This window comes from Urocitellus parryii, unplaced genomic scaffold (assembly GCF_045843805.1).
Source record: "Urocitellus parryii isolate mUroPar1 unplaced genomic scaffold, mUroPar1.hap1 Scaffold_59, whole genome shotgun sequence".
NCBI lineage: Eukaryota > Metazoa > Chordata > Mammalia > Rodentia > Sciuridae > Urocitellus > Urocitellus parryii.
The window spans coordinates 1,036,397-1,054,984 of NW_027554094.1; the positions used below are offsets into that span (position 1 = coordinate 1,036,397).

The 18,588-nt window shown below is 48.1% G+C and overlaps 1 protein-coding gene across 9 annotated transcripts in view; it reads right to left on the reverse strand.

Moving 5' to 3' along the window:
• Positions 1 to 18,588, reverse strand: part of LOC144252782 (phosphatidylinositol 4,5-bisphosphate 3-kinase catalytic subunit delta isoform-like) — a 131,948-nt gene that overhangs the window by 27,553 nt on the left and 85,807 nt on the right. For 7 of the 9 annotated variants that reach the window (XR_013343059.1, XM_077794897.1, XM_077794892.1 and 4 more), the window contains exons 2-4: positions 15,984 to 16,132; positions 6,729 to 6,821; positions 528 to 605 (exon numbers count right to left, since the gene is read on the reverse strand). The gene's annotated coding sequence lies outside the window, so the exon portion shown is untranslated. Of the gene's footprint in view, positions 1 to 527; positions 606 to 6,728; positions 6,822 to 15,983; positions 16,133 to 18,588 lie in introns of those variants that run through there. The other 2 variants (XM_077794889.1, XM_077794898.1) reach the window with 2 other exon arrangements.

Consider the following 18,588-nt stretch of genomic DNA (forward strand, 5'->3'; position numbering starts at 1 on the left):
GCATAAGCTTTGGTCTATTTGACAGCTCTTAACATTTTCAATAAAAAGTTGAACTTTGCTCTTTGCTAATTTAAAAAAAAAAAGAAAGAAAGAAAAAAATAGCACCATGGACTGGAGAGTCTATAACATTAATCCATGAATGATTTCTAACCTTCTTAAAACAGGCCCAAGAAGATTTGTGGATGACACACTCATCAATACTCATAAAACTCTCAGCATTATTCATGCACCCTGTCACCCACATCATGCATGTCCTGTCTCCCCACATCCCACATCCCACACCTCCCCCTGCTTGCATTCCACCTTCGTACCAAATTCCCTTCAACTCTGGGTTCTGCAGTTTTCCCAGGTTAACTAGTTCTCACACACGAACAGCCTAGGAGGCTTATTCTATCTAGGTCATTTTATCAGTAAAAACACGTATTAAAACTTCATCAAAAAGTTTCGTCTCCTAAGCCCCCTGGAGAAGACTGAGCCATCAAAGACAGAGTTCAGAAAATGAAATAAAGAAAGTAAATCCAACTTACACAAGGCTCGCAAAATCAGTTATCTAGTTTTTGGCATGCAGCTAGATAACATTCTGGACATACTTCAATTTCATTCATCTGTAAAACAAAAATACATTAGAAATATGTCAACCAGGAGCCTCACATCTGGGAGGCCTTCATAAATTCTTGATGGTTTTTTTTTAAGTGTTTATGCTTTTATTTGAATGTTTTGGGGTGATTTGGCTCTTTGCTGGATTTGGTTTTTAAGACAGAGTTCTTGCTGTGTTGCCCAGGCTGTCCCTGAACCCTGGGCTCAAGGAATCCTCCCACCCCTGAGGAGATGGGACTGCAGGCTCATAGTTTGCTTAATGATTTTAATGATTTGGGACACAGTGGGAACACCTTGGAAATAGATCCAACCTTGGCACCACCATCACATTCTGGACCAAGGACGCCCCAGGTATCCAGCCCAGACTCTCGCCCCACAACAGCGCATTCCCCACGCGGGACCCAGAGCCACAGAAATCTCAACTTGCTTCAAACGCTTCCAGAGACTTCCCTGCACTGGGTCTGCAGGCAGGTTCCTCACCCCTCCCCCGCCCCAGGAACTTGGCAAGGTCTGTGGCATTTTGGATTGTCACACTTGGGGGGGGGTGCTGCTCCCTTGACCAAGAGTTCCCGGGCCCCCAATACCAGTCATGCCAATTTGAGAAACTAACAATGAAACCTAAATGCCTGAAGCACCTCAAGGTCACGTGCACCCTGGACTCAGCTCCCCTGGTACCAGCGCCACTCTCCAAGCCATTCTGGCTGCTCTGTCCCCCAACACATCATGTTCCACTTCCATTTCTAATCACACCATCCCTACTTTATTTCCAGTGACAACAAACCAAAAATCCAACTCCTTTCCTGTCCCTTTCCTGCAGAAGACAGCACACTTTTTGAGTAACTTCCGGACTCAGAATATACAGCCAGGAAGCTCCTTGATCCAACTTCACTGCCACCATTTCCTAGCTTCATATTCCCTGATCCTCCCCTCTTCTTTGTAAGGAAAAGGGTGCCATCGGTTCCCAACCCCAGGGTTAATAAAAAACACGGAATGAGCCAGATGACACAGTATCCACACAAGTGAACAGCTGTCGAAGACTTGGGGACTGGTGGCCTTCTGAGTGCTCGCTGAGGATCGACTCAACAATGCCCAATGAGGGGAGATTTTTCTTATCACCATTTTTCAGGAGGAGAAAATGAGGCCCAGAGAAGTTGAGGAACCTGTCCAAGGGCCCAGCACCAAGGTGGCAGGGTCAGGAAGTAAACCCAGGCAACTAGGCTCCAAAGCCCTGAAGCTCCCCCACTGCATGGTGAGCTGCTGCTACTGTCTCCCACGTTAGCAGTCCCGATTTTCTCTTTATCACCTATCACCATGCCAGGGGCCACTTACTGAAAACCGGTTGACTTAATAGGTGACCAAAGACATAAGTGAATGAAGAGAGGGGGCATCTTCTCCCACTCTACTCAGCTGCTTGGCTCTTCCAGAGGCACAAGGCATACAGCCACCTGTCATCCAACAAAGGCAAACTGGTGACCATAGTGAGGGAAGACCACCACTGAGCTGCTGTGTGAGGTGTAACAGCTCTTCTGGAAGACAACCAGGAAGCATCTACCTAGCCCTCTGCCGTGTTCACATCCTCCGACCTGGTCACAGTGTATCTAAACATTGTGCAAAGTGACCACCAGAAGCAGGTGGGGCACTCCAAGACGGTGGGGCAATGGCTTGCATCATCACCTTAGGTAAAGTGCTGTCACAAATAAGTTCCACTCAAATGACAAAAAATGTCCGTGGATACTATGCAGCCATGAAAAATTCAGTTCTTCCCATTGTTCAATCACCCAGAAAATAGAAAGTACTCAAACTTCAGGTGAAAAGGCAGTTTAGAAAATCTTACTTTCTCGCTCTGTGGACATGCACAGAAGCATGTGCCTCATGGATGCTCCCCAGCCATCCCAGGCAGGTCCGCTTAGGAAGGAAGGGACAGATGCACAAAGATGGGTCTGTTTCTATTCTTACAAAGGGATCTGGTAAAGAATGCCACTCCCTGTCACTCTGGTTGCCATCTTGTCCCACCACACCAAGTCTCAGAGCTCACAGACCCAACAGGTCCAGCATAGCCTGTGGGGGTCCATAGGACAGCTTCTCCAGGACACCCTGGCCACCCTATGGAACCTTTCACACAAGCCTCATCTTCAGGAGGACAGAAAGGACACTGACTCCAAGCCACAGGCTGTGCAGCCAGGGCCAGACACAGCAAGCTCTAGTGACAACCAGGAAAAGAGCTCAGAACCCTGGCGGTGGCTAGAACCTCAGGGAGAAAACCAAAGAGGAGCATCTTCTCCCTGAGGCCACCGGGAGGCAAAGGTGCTCATCACACCATGGCCCCTCTCTTGTCGCCTTCACTTCCTTCAAGATACAGGGACGTGGTCGGCCCCTCAACCAAGCCCACGGTGGCCACGGTTCCCCACCTTGCCTTCAGATCCCAGCACCCTGCTCTGGACAGGTTTACAGGTTGGCAGGAAACACATACCTCGTGTTCACAGATTTTGATGACTATTTTTGCTATTTGCGTGAATTTGTGATTTCCTAGGGGAATGAGAAAATAGGATTAATTCTACTGGAAACACTGTAACACCCCGCCTTGCAGTTAGATGTCCCCTGACAACATTTAGCTCGCTTTCCTCCAGCAGCTGACCAAAGTTTCTGCTTTCAAATGTCAGTTCCAATTATCTGCCCTTCAAGACCAACCAGTCTTTGATGCCTCAAGGTCATTTCCAAAACCAAGCAACTGGTATGGCTTTCCTCAGATCATGGATTAATATCTGAAAAAGGTTTTATCTTCTACAGGCTCAAAAGTCCCAGAGAGGAACCTTACTGTACCCGTCACCCCAGACTGCAGCAACCCAAGAAGGCAGCCGGGACGTCACCACATGGCTGGGCCAGGGGCTTCCAAAGAGTCCTCCAGGAGTCCCAGCAACAAGCAGGGAAGAGCATTCAAGCTCAATTATCAACTAAGACAAGGTCAGGTTCTTCCACCAGGATACTCATAACAAAGCAGAGACCTGGACAGGTCTAACCCAAATCCTCACCTTTGCTCTAAAGCAGGGGATGAAATGGTTAAAAAGTCATGTTTTCTTTGACCCTTCGAATATTTTCAGAAGTTTGACATTTGTTGACAAAGAGATTTCTCTCACACACACACACACACACACACACACACACACACACACACGTGACCTAGATATTCAACTCCTTAGGTCTGATGACCCTGTAACCAACAATCCCCAGGAGCTACCAACAGCAGCCTCTCCAAACAACCAGAAGTCCCTGCTCCCCTCGCCTCACTGGCCATCCCTGTGGCTGCTAGTCTTCTCCTTCACTCTTACCCCACTCACTCTCTCACATGCTCGATGGGCCTCTCTGTGCTCACTGCCCAGTGCCTCCCCTATCTCCTGGCCCTGTGGCTGAGGAGTTGACAATGCAGTATGCGGGCTCCTGCTAAGGGAGCTCCCCTGGAATGCTGGCTGAGGGTCTGCACTGGGCCACTCTTTCACAGGGAACAACAGTCAGACCCACCCTTGGAGGAGTCACCTCCGGGTGCAGAGATCAAGCACATACAAACAGCACCACTCGGGAATCGTGGTGATGCAGCCAGGCCAGTAGAGAGCCCAGGTCAGAGACCTCCAATGGCCTGGGGCCTCAGGAAAGGAGTCTTAGAGGCCAAGAGGCTGAGTCACAGGGAAGGCCAGGGAGGTAGAGGCAGGTGGAGGGTCAGCAGCAGGCACCACCGAGCACAAGCACAAGCTGACCTGCAGACCAGGGCACCAGGTGGGCAGGACAGGGAGACCTGCCCAGCCAGAGGCAGACAGAAAAGAAACTTAAGGAAGGTTCCCAGAGGAAAATCAGTGGAAATTCTCCTCAGTTCTGGCCAGAAGGCTCCATCCTCCAAATCCATGAACACAACCGTCAGCACTAGATCCAGCACATCAAGGACACCGGCAGTGAGCCACAGAGTGCAACAGCCCAGCTTCTGAGTGAACAGTCAGCAGGTTTCACCCTAACACACAAATCACTGTGAAGTTCATGAAATGATGACTCAGTTCCTGGCCATGGGGAAAAGGCAAATCAAAACCCCTGGTGACATAGGAGACATTTCACGTCACCCAAGAATGGCCATGTCAAAAAGCTAGGCAGGGCCAGGATGTGGGGCAGCTGGACAGCACATGCCCACCCGTGGAGCACACTGACATGAGCCCTGTGCACACACACTTGGACAAGAGTTCTCCTGAAGCTAAGATGACCCACTCGATGGTCCAGCACCAGACATCCAAGAGCCACAGGCACACCTGCCCAGACCATGGGCAACACAGGAGTCCCAGCAGCTTCCTCCACAACAACCCAAAGATGGAACTCCAAGACAGAGACCGCAGGATCATCCATCATTAACCAGGGGAAGGGACCGAGCGCGGCATGCTGATCAGGTGAAAGATCACCTGGCAACAACAAAAGCATGATCCTCGGTCATGCCAAATCCCAACACAAGGTGTGCGCCCTGAAACTGAGAGCACCCCCAACCTGTCCATCTGGAACTCTAGGCCACGGAGGGATAGCGGAGCTCCAGCAGAAACAGGAGATGGACTGAAAAGCCTCCACCTGACCTGAGGTGTGGACCTGCAACCGTCCAAGTCACTGAAAGTGCTCAAGTCACTGAACGTGCTCATGAACCTGTGCATTTCTCTGACATTTCCACCTTTCAATTACGGAGTTTTGAGATGACCGTCAGAGCGCAAACCGCACATCATGGAGCAGTGGACATCAGCTCATGCCTTACCATGCAGGTCGCACTGGCCTCGTTCACATGCCACGGCCATGTGCACACAGTGTCCTTGGTCACCTGAAGCCTGATGCTCCACTCTGCAGCCAGGCTCTTTGCGAGGGGCAGCAGAGTGCACACCAGGCACGGGGTGCCCTCTCTAAGCACCACTCGCCCACTCACACCCCATTATAAATGATGAAGTTGTGCAAGATCCACTTGGCATCAGCTAGGAAGGCCTCTGTGCAGCCGTACATTTTCTTTTTAGTGTTCTAAGAAGAGAAGCCACGGGGCACAGAAAGCAGTGGCTCCATACCCAGCAGAACCACTTGCTCCTCACCCCATCTTCTCACCACCACTCACCAAATTGATTAAGGCTCATCCACTCATTTCTCATGATCCTGGGAGATCTATGACCCAATTTTAAAAAATTCACCACTGAATTCATCACAAGAACTTGAATTTTGTCATCTTAACGCAGCTGTCATTTGTTAAAAGGTTCCTTCCTAGAAGAGGTTGATTTCTCTCTTTGTATTTATTATAAAGACAGGTCTCACATGAGCCTCCTGAAAACTCAAGGAAGCACACATCACCATCCCCACTTCACACAACACTATGCCAACAGTATGAAAAATGTATCCTCTTCTTCTTTGGTGGGACTACTAGGGAAGAACCCAGGGGCACTCTACCACTCAGCCACATCCCCAGTCCTTCTTTTCATTTTTATATCATTTTGAGTCTGGGTCTTACTAAGTTGCTGAGGCTGGCCTTGAATTTGCAATCCTCCTACCTCAGCCTCCTGAGTCACTGGGATGTCAGGTGTGCACCAACACACCCAGCAATGTGTCCTCTTCATAGATACTTTTCATTACCCATATTGAGATCAGCACCATGGTGGTGTGCACAATCTAAAGTGTTACAAATATAATTTTCACCATGGAATTTTAGCATGAACTTGGAAAAACACCTTCAGGCATTAACAAAATAGCCTTATCGTCTGAGAAGCCAATTCTAAGAAACCACGTCCTTATTGCTAATCTGGAGGTTTCCTAGCGACTTAAATGTTCTCTTCTTCCTTCCTGCTGCTCTCATTAGCACCTCCAAAAGAAAGAGAAGAGGACATAAGGCTCAAATTGATCAAATTACTAATTCCTAGAAGTGTGGCTCTTTCAAGTAGAAGCTGGAATCACTCCCAGAAGAGCAGTGAGCACATCTCCCAGGACACCCTCATCCTCTGGAAGGACGTCACAGAGGAAACAAAGTGAGAGGACCAAGAGTTCTTCTCTCCAAATAAAACTGATCTAACTTGGAAGTGAGGAGCTGCCTTGGCATCTCCACATCCGGGGCCAAGACAGGAGGCTCTGAGACGGAGACCAACCTTTTCCAGTGTACAAAGGTCCATGGGGTGGATAATATATTCTGTGTAGTCGGGATACTGTTCCAAGGGAACGGGCTTCTGGAATGCATCTGTCTGTAAGAGAAAAGGTACATATGCACAGGCCAGGAAGACCATACTCCAACCAACATGGGATTGAGAAGCTGAAGAGAACCTCTCCAAAACTGCCAGGAAGGAGGCCATAGGCAGCTCCACTGGCCACCATCCCAGGCTGCCTGGATGTTGATAATCCTGGGCCCAGATGAACTGTTTGGGGTTTTGTTATTTGCTTTACTATCAACATACACCCAAGTAGCAGGTTCTGTCCCCTTCCAGTGAGGCTGAGAGTCCCAACACACCAGGGGTCACTTTAGAGCTAGGCCACACCTAGAGGGACTCATCACCACCTAAAGATGACACATCAGAAAAAGTCTTTTGGGTGCCAACAGATGTTTCTGATACGATGGGAAATCTAGACAGTGAGGTTTTGTTCCTGTTTTCAGAGGTCAAATTGCCTTCAGTACAAGAAGTGTGCAAAAAGTCTTTACCTTCACCCATTTGCTTAAGCTCTAACTTGACTCAGCTCAAGATGGATGGGTAGGATTTATTTAGCAATTTTTTTTTCTTTTTAAATCCAAAGATTTAATTAAATACCAAATTATACCCAAGCAAAGAATCGGGACAGATTTCCTTTTGCAATCACCTGTGTTCACTTCAATCCAGAATGAAAGTTTGACCACTGTAAATTTAGAAAATGCTCCAGAGCAGGGGTATGGCTCATGGGAAAGGCACTTGCCTAGCGTGTGCCAGGCCCTGAGTTCCAGAATGGAGATTTCAACAAAATCAGTGACCTTACACCAAACAGAGTGAGAAAGTAAAAGCTTTCTTCTATGTGTCCTTTGGTTTAAAACTTGACAGAGTTGACAAATCTAAACACTCCGTCTTTTTGTAAATAGTCATCAAGTTCAATCACTCCACAGTTAAAAAAAAAAAAAAAGAAGTTAAAAGATTTTTTCTTATGGTTCCAAGGATTGAACCCAGGGCCTCACACATACTAGGCAAGCTCCTTCCCTGCCCCAAGATGTTTTGTTTTTTAACTAAACTAAAGCTACTAGCACAGTTTTGCTTCCATCAATTGAGATTTAATTCAAGAGGTAAATAGGTAACTAATTCAATATCTAATTGGCACATCTTAAATTTTTTCATCATAACAAATTTCAGAATATCTCAATGCAAAACTTTTATTTGTTTAAAGAAACAAAACCATAGTGGTCACTAAAAGCAGTGAGATACTCGGCTACTGCATATGCAGTTGACTTAGAAAGCAAATCATAAAGGAGGGACCCATCCTTAAGATTCTTTAGATTCATCTGGAGGGAGACAGAGTCATAATATGTCCATTGTATCATCATATTATTTTTGACAGAAGACATTCCTCTGCCATTTTCCTGAAAACTATCATAATAATAACAGACACACCTAGGGTATGGCAGGCACTCCCAGCAGGGTGCCATGTGAGGGCACAGCCAAGCCTGGCAGCCTTGCTGTCATACAGTTTCCAAAAGTAGGAAAGGCTGTTCAGCAGAACTCATTTCACAATTGACGGAACTAACCAGATTCTCACCCATTATGGAAATCCCCCTGGTTCCACACCAGACCTCAGTTATAAATAAACAGGGATGTCCTCCTCTCCCTGAAGCAGAATTCCATCCATGCTGAGGGAAGGAGCACACAGCCCTCAGGGTCAAGAGGCTGTGAAGTTCTACTTCTCAACCCATCAGGACTTTAAGGCCCCACTGACTACTGAACCTCTTGTTATTTCCTGACTAATCTCTTTGGGGACACGGAGAGCTCACTACAGAGAACTCACTGAATGGCACCGTACCTGATGTTTACTTGACAGATTTAAAATGGGAACACACAAGACAAGTCCAAAGAGCCCGGAGAGGGATCTGAAAAGCAAAGCTGACGAGCAATGCGGAAAGCTGCTAACAGAACTAAACGGAGTCTTATCTTCATTTACGCTTACATCGGCGGACCAATCCTCTTACCCCTGGCTGTTTCATTTTTTGAATGGCAAACTTGAGCAGGTAGGAGAGGTGTTCAATGGTGAGCATTGTCGTGGCTTTGCTCTGGGTCTCAATGCACTCTGCTACTGTAATCTTCTACGAGTCAAAAATCATACGCACACATCTGGTTAGAAAAAAGAAAATCACAGAGCTACGGGTTTTTCTCCTTCTACTTTTTCTTTTCTTTTCTTTTTTTTAACATACACATAAAAAGAGATTCCCATCTAAATGTGAATAGCTGTTTCCCTTGGCAAGGACTCCAATCTACCAGACCAAAATATACTGGATCTGTGGGAAGACATTAGAAAGCAACCAGCCCACTGTCTACCTTACAAGGAAGTGTCTCCAGCTCAGAGAGGGGACAGGATCGGGGGGGGTTGGGGGAGATGGGAATCTGGAAAAGCATCCTTATCCCAACCTTGGTTCTCAAGGAGGGGATGTGAATGGGAAGGTCACCGATGCATTTGGGGGGGGATCTCCTCCCAAGATGATCTGTCATCAGCTGCTTATCTCGAGCCCCTTGAGACTCAGATATTGTGCAGGAACATGGCCCAGCACTGTCTGATGGCAAGAGACAGGGCTCCCTGCAGGAAGAACATGGGGATGGGAGTGGACTAATAATTAATAGGACTCCATTGTTCATCAGCACTGATGTGAACTCACTTGGGATTCATGGGCACATTTCCAAAGGGCAGAATCTACCTGTCTGTCCACACAGGCAAGAGATGTCATTTCACATGGGAAAGTCCCATCAAAGAAGAGACAGAGAGAAATGATGGAAAGTGGATTCTACAATGGGACTGTGATATCATATCTTGGGGATTCAGAAGGCCCATGTCCCAGCAACAACAAAAATAGCATCTGCTCTTAAGTCATGCAATGTTCCTCAGCCATCTGTGAAAGGAGCGTGGATAATTTTTCTTGGATAATTTGGACTGTTTCCACTCTTCAGTTCTTTGGGAACTCTTAGATGTGTCTGGTTGGTTGTTGAGGAGATGGACCACCCAAGAGTCACTAGGAAGTTAGAAAGGCTGCATGATGCACGCATCTCATCCCTGGGCTACCAGAGCCTGAATAGCAAGTCTTGCCAGCACCAACCTTACCAGGCAACCCTGGAAGAATATCAGGCTGTGGACCGTGCACGCAGAAGTCCTGATTGTCTGAATTGCAGTTTGTTGGTGGGCTCCACCCAAGGAGAACACTCGGGTTACATGCCCAACTGTCCCTCACTCCCTCACCCCCTGCTCCTACTTCCCGACTGGCACTGCCTGGAAGTGCTATATGAAGCCCTTATGAAGCCTTTGTTGCATAGGAACTGAGGAACGGAAGCTCACCCTGAGGCCAGGGTAAATCAGCTGGAGAATGAGGATAAAATCCTTTTGCTAGACAAAGAGATGCCAGAAGTGTCTTCCTCTTAGAGGACCACTACCTGTTCTGCAATGGGATGAAACAAGTGGGAACAGTCGCTTAGGACCAAAGAACACTGGTGGAGGGTCCAGGTCTCACTCTAGGTGTAGCAGAACAAGATATGGCTCCAAACACAGGCGGGCATGGGTGGGCTACACCCAGCCCATCTCTGTCTCCGTGGAAGAGTGACCAAGGGAACCAGCAGCCACCTTCCAGCCATTTCGGAGGCAGAGTGCCATCCCAGGGTCTTCACCAGACCAACTCGATGCCTGATTGCTTTTCACATATTTTCTATTTTCCTCCTTTCCCTGCACAGAAGTAGCTGCAGGGACACTATCTGTGACTTGTTTTGTTTTCCACAGAAAACATCCAGGCAGCCCCTCCAGGGCTCCCCAGACACGTCTTCATGTGCAATCTTAGGCCAACGTGCCTTGGGATCCAAGAGACATTCTACACCAAATGACTTTCAGATGATTCTCTTCTTTTTAGCATTTGAAAGAGCCTCCTTGTCCCAGAGTGGTCAAGAACAGATGCCTCCTCAGAACCCTGCAAGTCCAGGGACTGGTTAGCTTCAAGCAGCTCTTGGCTACCCACGAAGTCTACGCTGCCTTCACTGTCCCCCTGCTCTGCCCAGGCCGCACCTTTGCCCAAAAGGTTCCCTCAGACGGCAGCAGGGCCCACCTCCATCAGGTACTTCTCAAATCTCAGGGGGGCCTTCCAGGCCTGGACATTTAAAATAGAACGCCCTGCGGCTCCTGAACTCCCTACTCCCCATCTTCAATTTGCACCTTTCTTCAAACTCATTATTTCTAACTTTATTTTCACTTTTGTCCTTTTCTGTTAAAAGGAAAGTGATCCATGCCTACTTTTCAGAGCACTATCCCATCTCTGTTAGAAATATTTGTTGTATGAAAGAAAGACTCAGATGGCACAGCCACCACCCAGAACACAGGGCCCAAACTGGGCATCCCAGGTTGGCGGTGGTTGCTGACCTCATGATGCAGCAGGGCACACCCAAGAGAAGCTGTACAAGAGTATTTCAGACCATGTGAACTATTAATGGTTCAAAAGTTATCGTGTAAGACATGCATTCTAGAAGAAGAAAGGTAGTAGCAGATGTCGAAATGATTCAAAGACTGAAGAAGAACCCAGACAATATTCCATGTGATCATTTCTCCAAGAGCTGCAGGACCACAGCCAGGGGCAGATGCTGGACCAAAAGGGAGGTGGCCAGGACAGAGCTGGTGGGAGGCAAGAAATATCTTTTTTTCCCCTTATCTGGATTATTAGAAAGTTTGTAAGTCAAAGGAAGAGAAGAGAGAGGAAACGAAGCAGGTAATGTATTCATTCGTTGGGAACTAACCTCACATTCAGAACAAAACCAGTCCCCCTCTGGTTCCTATGTCAGTCTCAGACACTTAGCGTGATAAACCCAGGGACAGAGCTCACAGCAAAGGACTTGGCCTTCCCAGTGACAAACCCAGCAGTAGAAATCATTCCGTTCATTCTGTGGTATAACATCAACAGGGTCTGTGGTGAGTGGCTGTTTCATATAGTAAAACGGACCATGTCTTAGTTATGACTGAAATGTAGGCAAGAAAGACAGGTTTGGTTTCAAAACAAATGTGCATTCTCAACAGGAATTTGAACAAGTACATCAATAACAACACAAGAAAATCACAGAATTTCATATCTGCTAAACAGTCGAGCTAGCTGCGGTTCCTCTACTGTCCACAACATTAGCAGGTCATTGGATAACTATGAGGGTCTTTCTCCCTCCCATTTTAAAAGGTCAGATTGAACACTAGTGTCTCAGAGTCACCAGGCGGCCCTGGCCTATGTAGGTACAAATTTTAACTACCACTAAACAGCCGCATGACCTTGGACGGGTCTCCCCACCTCTGGGCCTCAGTTTTATCATCTGTAAAATGAAGGTGAGGTACCTACATCACAGGATTATGGGGCTGTGTTCAAATGAGAGGATAGAATGTATGGAATTAACACAGTGCCACCATCACCAATGTCGTCCCCATGGTTAAGAGCCCAATGTACACAAGTTCTTGGTAGTGGGGAGGGAACCCAGGGAACCCACCTATATGGCAGGCAATAGCTCTACCACTGAGCTACGTTCCCAGCCCAATATAAAGTATTTTAAAGGTCTTCTTAAATCCCCACCCTGGGGCCAAGTGTGCTCCACCAGGAGGATCCCAAGTTCAAAGCCAGCCTCAGCAACTTATCAAGGCCCTAAGAAACTCATGGAGACCCTGTCTCTAAATAAAATATTAAAAATGGCTGGGGATGATGTGGCTCAGTTAAACATCCCTGGAGTCAAACCCCAATACCAAAAATATAATAATAATTTTTTCTTTTAAATTCCCCCTGGGGATACAGCTCAGTAGTAGAGCTGTATCCCCAGGGGTAGTAGTTCAGCCTTCAGGAGGCCCTGGGTCTGATAAGTACCACCACAGAAAGAAAAAAGTAAAGAAAAAAACAGAAAAACAGAAAGCTTCCCTCTAAAAGTCCTGAACTCCCAATATGTGAAAAAGAGAAAAAACGGTGCCTGCACTTAAACTTGGCTCAGCTCTTGATAATAAATGGAAATGCATGGTTTGCTTTTTTACAAGGCCAGAATGGCTTTCTTTCAGAACACTGGAACACAGAAAAAAACCAGGGGAGCAGGGGGAGAAAGGGACATAAGTCAAAAGTCAGAAAACTGTTAGTCCCACCCCCCCACACCAGAGGTGGAAGGGTTGAGCAGAGCTGACTGCTTGTGACCCTATAGGGAGGGATGGGGAATACACTTCAGGCTGACATTAGCTCAGCCTGACACTAGTTCAGCCCAGTGTTTGCAGGGAAGATTCTACTCAGCCCTGGGGTTGCTGGATTCTGCTAAGTGCTTTAGTCTAAATCTTTGTGTCTCCTTCAAAAGTCCCAAGTTGGTATCTTCCAGAAGGCAGGGCCTCTGAGCACTGATGAATGGGCCTTATCCAGGAGGATACCAGAGGCCCTCACCCTCTACCACAGGACACCCTCTATCACACCTCTATCACAAAACACAACTGTGATGGCACCTGATCTCGGACTTCCAGCCTCCAGAAATTCCTGCTGTTGGTAGGTCACCCAGCCCATGGTGCTTTTTCACAGCCAATCAAACAGCTAAGACAATTAGTGTTTATAAGAACCCAGAAATGCAAGCTTTTATTTGAAATCTCACAATCCTCAGAGGTTGGTGACTGACAGAAATCATGACATATTGGTCAAACCAACATATGGGGAAGGGGAGGAAAAGGAAATGTAGGTATCCAGGGGCTGGAGCTGGGGCTCAGCGGTAGAGCTCTCATCTAGCATGTGCGAGGCCCTGGGACCACATAAAAATAAGTAAATGAAATAATGGTATTGTGTCCAAGTACTTCTAAAAAAATTTTAAAAAGTATGTATCCAGTATCATTTCTTATAAATTCCCTATGAGGAAAACAGAGATTGCACATGAAGAATATTGGCCCTACTCTGCCAGCATTTAAAAAAAAATGCTGTTAGGAATGACAGGGTCAAAGGTCAGGGGCATCTTCCAGTTTCAGTGAAGGTCACTCCATCTTTGCTAACAAAAGTCTCTGGGCCTTTGTGCCTTGGAGTTTTGGGTCAGAAATGCAAACGTGCAATGGACCTTAGGATGTTTTAGTCCAAAACCCTAATTTAGGACATAAACTGAAGCTCAAAGAGAAAGCCACTAATGTGGCCACCTGGTGAGTCCCCCAGATGCCATGAACTGGAAGGATCACGTGTCTAAGAGGAGCACCTCCCCTATCTGTGAATACTGGAGAGGACAGGAAGTGTGCTCAGGCCCTGTGTCCCCCGACCTGGCCCTGCTGTGTCCATGGCCGAGTGCCTTCTGCATCCACAAGTTCCCACCCTGTGGCAACATAGCCCTGAACAGTCACTCAGGCTGTTCTGTCTGTAGAGCCAGGATCTGAGTCTGCTGGTCCAAAGCAGGGGACACCAACTTACAGACACATCAGTTGGTCATGAGGTTTCGGTGCCACAGAAACGGTCTTCACACAGGGTAAGAAGGCAAAGCAGAAAATACCCGAGTGGATTAGCTTCCAGAGGAAAGAACTGTGAGCAAATCCTTAGAAAACTGTAGGGACTCCCACAGTGAGTGTGCATGGGTGTGCATGGGTGTGCATGGGCAGAAGGAGGAGACAGGAAAGGACAGCTTCTGGTCAGGAAGGACATCTGCTCTCAGGACTCCCTGGGAACTGGAAAGGGAGTGTTGGCTCAGGAAGCCAAACTGGTGGTTTAATTAAGGGCTGAGGGTTATCTGACCACCATTTTCTTTCTGATAGCTCTGAGGTGGCTCCAGGGCGACTGCAGTGGGTCCTCACCAGATTCTGGGACAGAAGGAGCAATTCAATCTCTGTGTTTTCAACTGTAAAATGGTGATGCACATGGCCCTTCCTGGCACAAACATTCAGACTGACATAAATGTTTGCAACGGCAGGTGACATGGGACAAATGCTGCTTTGGTATCATCATGAACACTTTTTATTTCCCCAAGTAGTTTTTCCAAGTGCCCCTGAAAACACACATTGGATCCTCCAGTTGCTCCTCCACGGATGGGATCCCTAACTGACAAGGCAGCTACCAGCCATAGGCAGCCACATCACTTTAAACAGAATGAAAAAACCAAGTTGCTCCCTGACACTGGTTGATTTCGAGGGCTCACGAGCCACATGTGACTGGGTTGACACCAGACGTCGGGGTCTAGGATACATGTCAAATCATTCTCTGGTGATGGAGCCCAGCTGCACTTTTTGTTTCTGCTCTTGCCCTGTCCTTTAGTCCCATGAGTCTCCATGACAGCCCAGGGGCCTGAGCAGCAGTGCCAAGATGCCCAATTCCATGAACGAGGAAACCAGACCCATGGAGGTCCACGTGCCCATAGTCACAGAGCCAAGGGCAGAGCTGGCAGTTCACTCTAAAATTTTGAGAATGAAAATAGATTTGCGCTGGACACACGCCTTTCCCAGGCCCAGGCACTTAATGTGGCTAGGGCTCTTCCTGTGAAGGCAGCAGTCTCATCTAATTCAACCTTCCATCTCCAGGGCCCACTCCAGTACCCAATAATGCACAGAACAGATGAGTGGGTCACCAAGAACTGCTGCTCAAGAACCACTCAAGGCCCCCTGACCTTGTAGTCCACACAGGGGTGGACACTTCCGCCAGTGAGTCCACAGTGCTCTCACGTTCCCTATTTGGAATGTCTAAGCTGCACCAGAGAATTTTAAAGCCAGAACGTTCCCTAGATGAGACCCAGGATGGTGAAGAGGTTTTCCTGAGCCTCAGACAATCCTGTCAGCCAAGGGGACAGGGAGCCTGTGCTCAGGAGAAGGGGAGGTGACCCCTGGGCCATGCCTCTACCAGGGGCCCACACCCTTCATTTTACAGATGAGAAAACGAGACCAGTAGGGAGCTATGTTGCCCAGCACTGGTCAGCAGGGGAAATCCTCAGGCCACCCGGGAAAACAGTCCTAAGAATATAGAAACATGAAGCCAAGGAGAAGCCCCAGCCCCTCAAGAACAATATCCTCATCTCCTCTGGGTCATTGCTCTGTCCCCCAAAAGATCTGAGAACCTGCTGGAAACCTCACACAGGCCCCTCTGAGCTGCCCTTTCTACACATGCAAATGACAGGCAGCACCAGGGCAGCCTGCTAAACAGATGCCAACCTAGCTCCAAGGAACAGAGCACTGTTGCCCACTGGCGGCCCGCTGCACGGCCTTACCTGACTCTTGCTGTTGCTGCTCAGTAAGCCGGGCTTCTTTTTCTTCTTAATAGGTCTTGTAAAGGTGTCCTGCGGCGAGTGGCCATAGGAAGAATGTGGGGGGTTGGGGAACTTTCTTTTCTGGGCTGTTCTGTCTCCAGAGCCAGGATCTGAAAGAGACACATAGGACCACACATTTTAAAGCACCAGGGTAGCCAGGGTCCCATAGGAGGGTGAGTGTGATGTGGTACATTTTTCCCCAAACTCAAGGTCATTTGAAAGTATACTCCTCCTCCTAGAATATACTTGCCCCCATTTTTATTGTCCAAGGTCAAGGATGTGCATGACTATTTTTTTTGGGGGGGGTACTATGGATTTAACCCAGGAGCACTCTGCCATTGAGCTACATCCCCAACCCTTTTTAAAAATTTTATCTTGAGACAGGGTCTTCCCAGGCTGACCTTGACCTTGTGATCCTCCTGCCTCAGCCTCCCAATGAGCTGGGATTACAGGCATGAACCACCACACTCCACTCCTACGTGATATTTTTATGAAATCTTGGTTGGTTGCCAAAACAAAAAAGTTCAAGACCCACAGGCCGTGATGACACGAGAGAAAGTTGAGCAACAATCCCACGTTGGGGGGAGAATGAGTCTCCACCTTGCACACTCATCATTGTTCCCGACTGTGTCCCTGTTGACAAGGCTGCAACCAAGCTCCTAGGAGGCGTCACATAGGCGCCCGCTGCTGTTCACATGCCCAAGAACTTCTTTTCCACACCCACAAAAATGGCCAATCAGTAAACGATGAAAGGCAGGTCACCAAGGCCACACACCAGGGCAACAACAGCACCTTTCTCTGTGCAGAAAAGGAAAGCTGCTGTGTATACTCACAGCTGAAAAAAACAGAATGGGTAAAAAGAATGACACTGCCCACCGGAAAGTTCTCCCAGCTTTCAGCAGTGGGCACTCTGAGACCTTCCTCCCAAGAAATTAATACAAATTACATTCTTATTGATTCTCGCCTGAAAAGTACCAGCCCCGCGTCTTACCAGAACCCCCTCGTTTCCAGCCTTTCTCCCAGTCAGAATCTCAGTGTATCCTTCTACCACCATCCATTCAGTCTTCACCTGCAAGGACCAGAGTCCATCCCATGACCCAAGGTGGCCTCCTCGGCTTATGGACAATAGTGGCGTATCTTGGGACAGCTGGCATCCTGAAGAGCAAAATCTACAGACACAGGAGAGTGGAGAGTGCATCCTGCACACCAGGGCTGGGACAGGATGTGAGATATGGGAAGATGACAATCCCCAAAGATGTTCCTCCTGCAGCTCAGCACGGGGCAAGTCTCTGCACACACCACCCTGCACCACATCTCCTGCCTTCAGGGTCCAACACCACTGAATGCAAGGCCTCCAAGTGGCTCCCTTTGGTTTGGGAGGGCAGGCAGCCTCTAGCAAGTGCACAAGGCCTGACAATGAGTGGACACTCCTGCCTCACCACCAGGCTTCCAGAAAGTTCGGAACCAATGATCAGCAGAGGAAATTCAATACTAACCACAGGTGTCCTGAGGGTGAAGAGCCCAGGGTCTAGGGGAGCATCCCACAGACACCAATTGGAGGCCCAGAAAGCCCAAAGGGTTGCCCCCAAGGCACAGGAGCTAGTTAGTGAGAAAGCTAAAAGACAGAAACTGGGACAGGCTCCGGGAATAGGGACCGTCCCCAGGGAAAACGGCTTTCCCAGAAGGGTCCGCTCCACTGTCTGATGGGAAAACTCACTTTCTCCACACTGCCTGGCTCCACAGAACCCTCCTGGAGCAGAGCAGGAACAAGAGGATCCCACTCAGACCTGGACAACTTATGTGTCCACAAAGAGCCAGTCCTCAGACACAATGGAATGTTCCAGCCCTTTGAAAAAAACAGGCAGCCAGTTGCCGTGACCCACCCCTGTCATCCCCAGTGACTCAGGAGGCCGAGGCAGGAGGATGGCAAGTTCAAGACCAGCCTCCACAACTTAGTGAGACCCTGTCTCCAAGTAAAAATTTTAAAAGGCCGGGGATGTTCGAGACCCTAGCATGTTCCCTAGCACTGCAAAACAGAAAGGATCCAAAGGGCACCTCCCCATGAACTGAGATTGCCAAGCTTCGGTGCCACATTGTAAAAGCAACAGGTATCCAGCACATTAAGGGACCCGTAAGGATGTGATTATACATCGGTGCTTGTGCATCCTCAGAAGACTCCCACATGAACACAAAAGTACAGCAGGGCTCTACATGGGGACAGGTGGCCGCCTTGGAAGGAGATGTGTAGGGAGCGGAGAGAGATTATTTTTCACTGTACACCTCTGTGTATTGTATTCACTATGTGCCTGAATGATTTTATCAAAATAAGGGAAATTAAAAGTATTTACAAAGTTCAGTTACACATTTAAAAGAAAGAAAGAAAGTCCCTGATGAATGAAGGAGGAGGCCCAATTCAGAGTATAAATGTTTAAGGAAGGTGTTTTGAGCCAGAAGTGGTGGCGCACACCTGTTTTCCCATTGACTCAGGAGGCTGAGGCAGGAGTATCACAAGTTCAAAGTTAGCCTCCAAACTTTGCAAGATCTTGTCTCAAAAAGTATAAAGGAG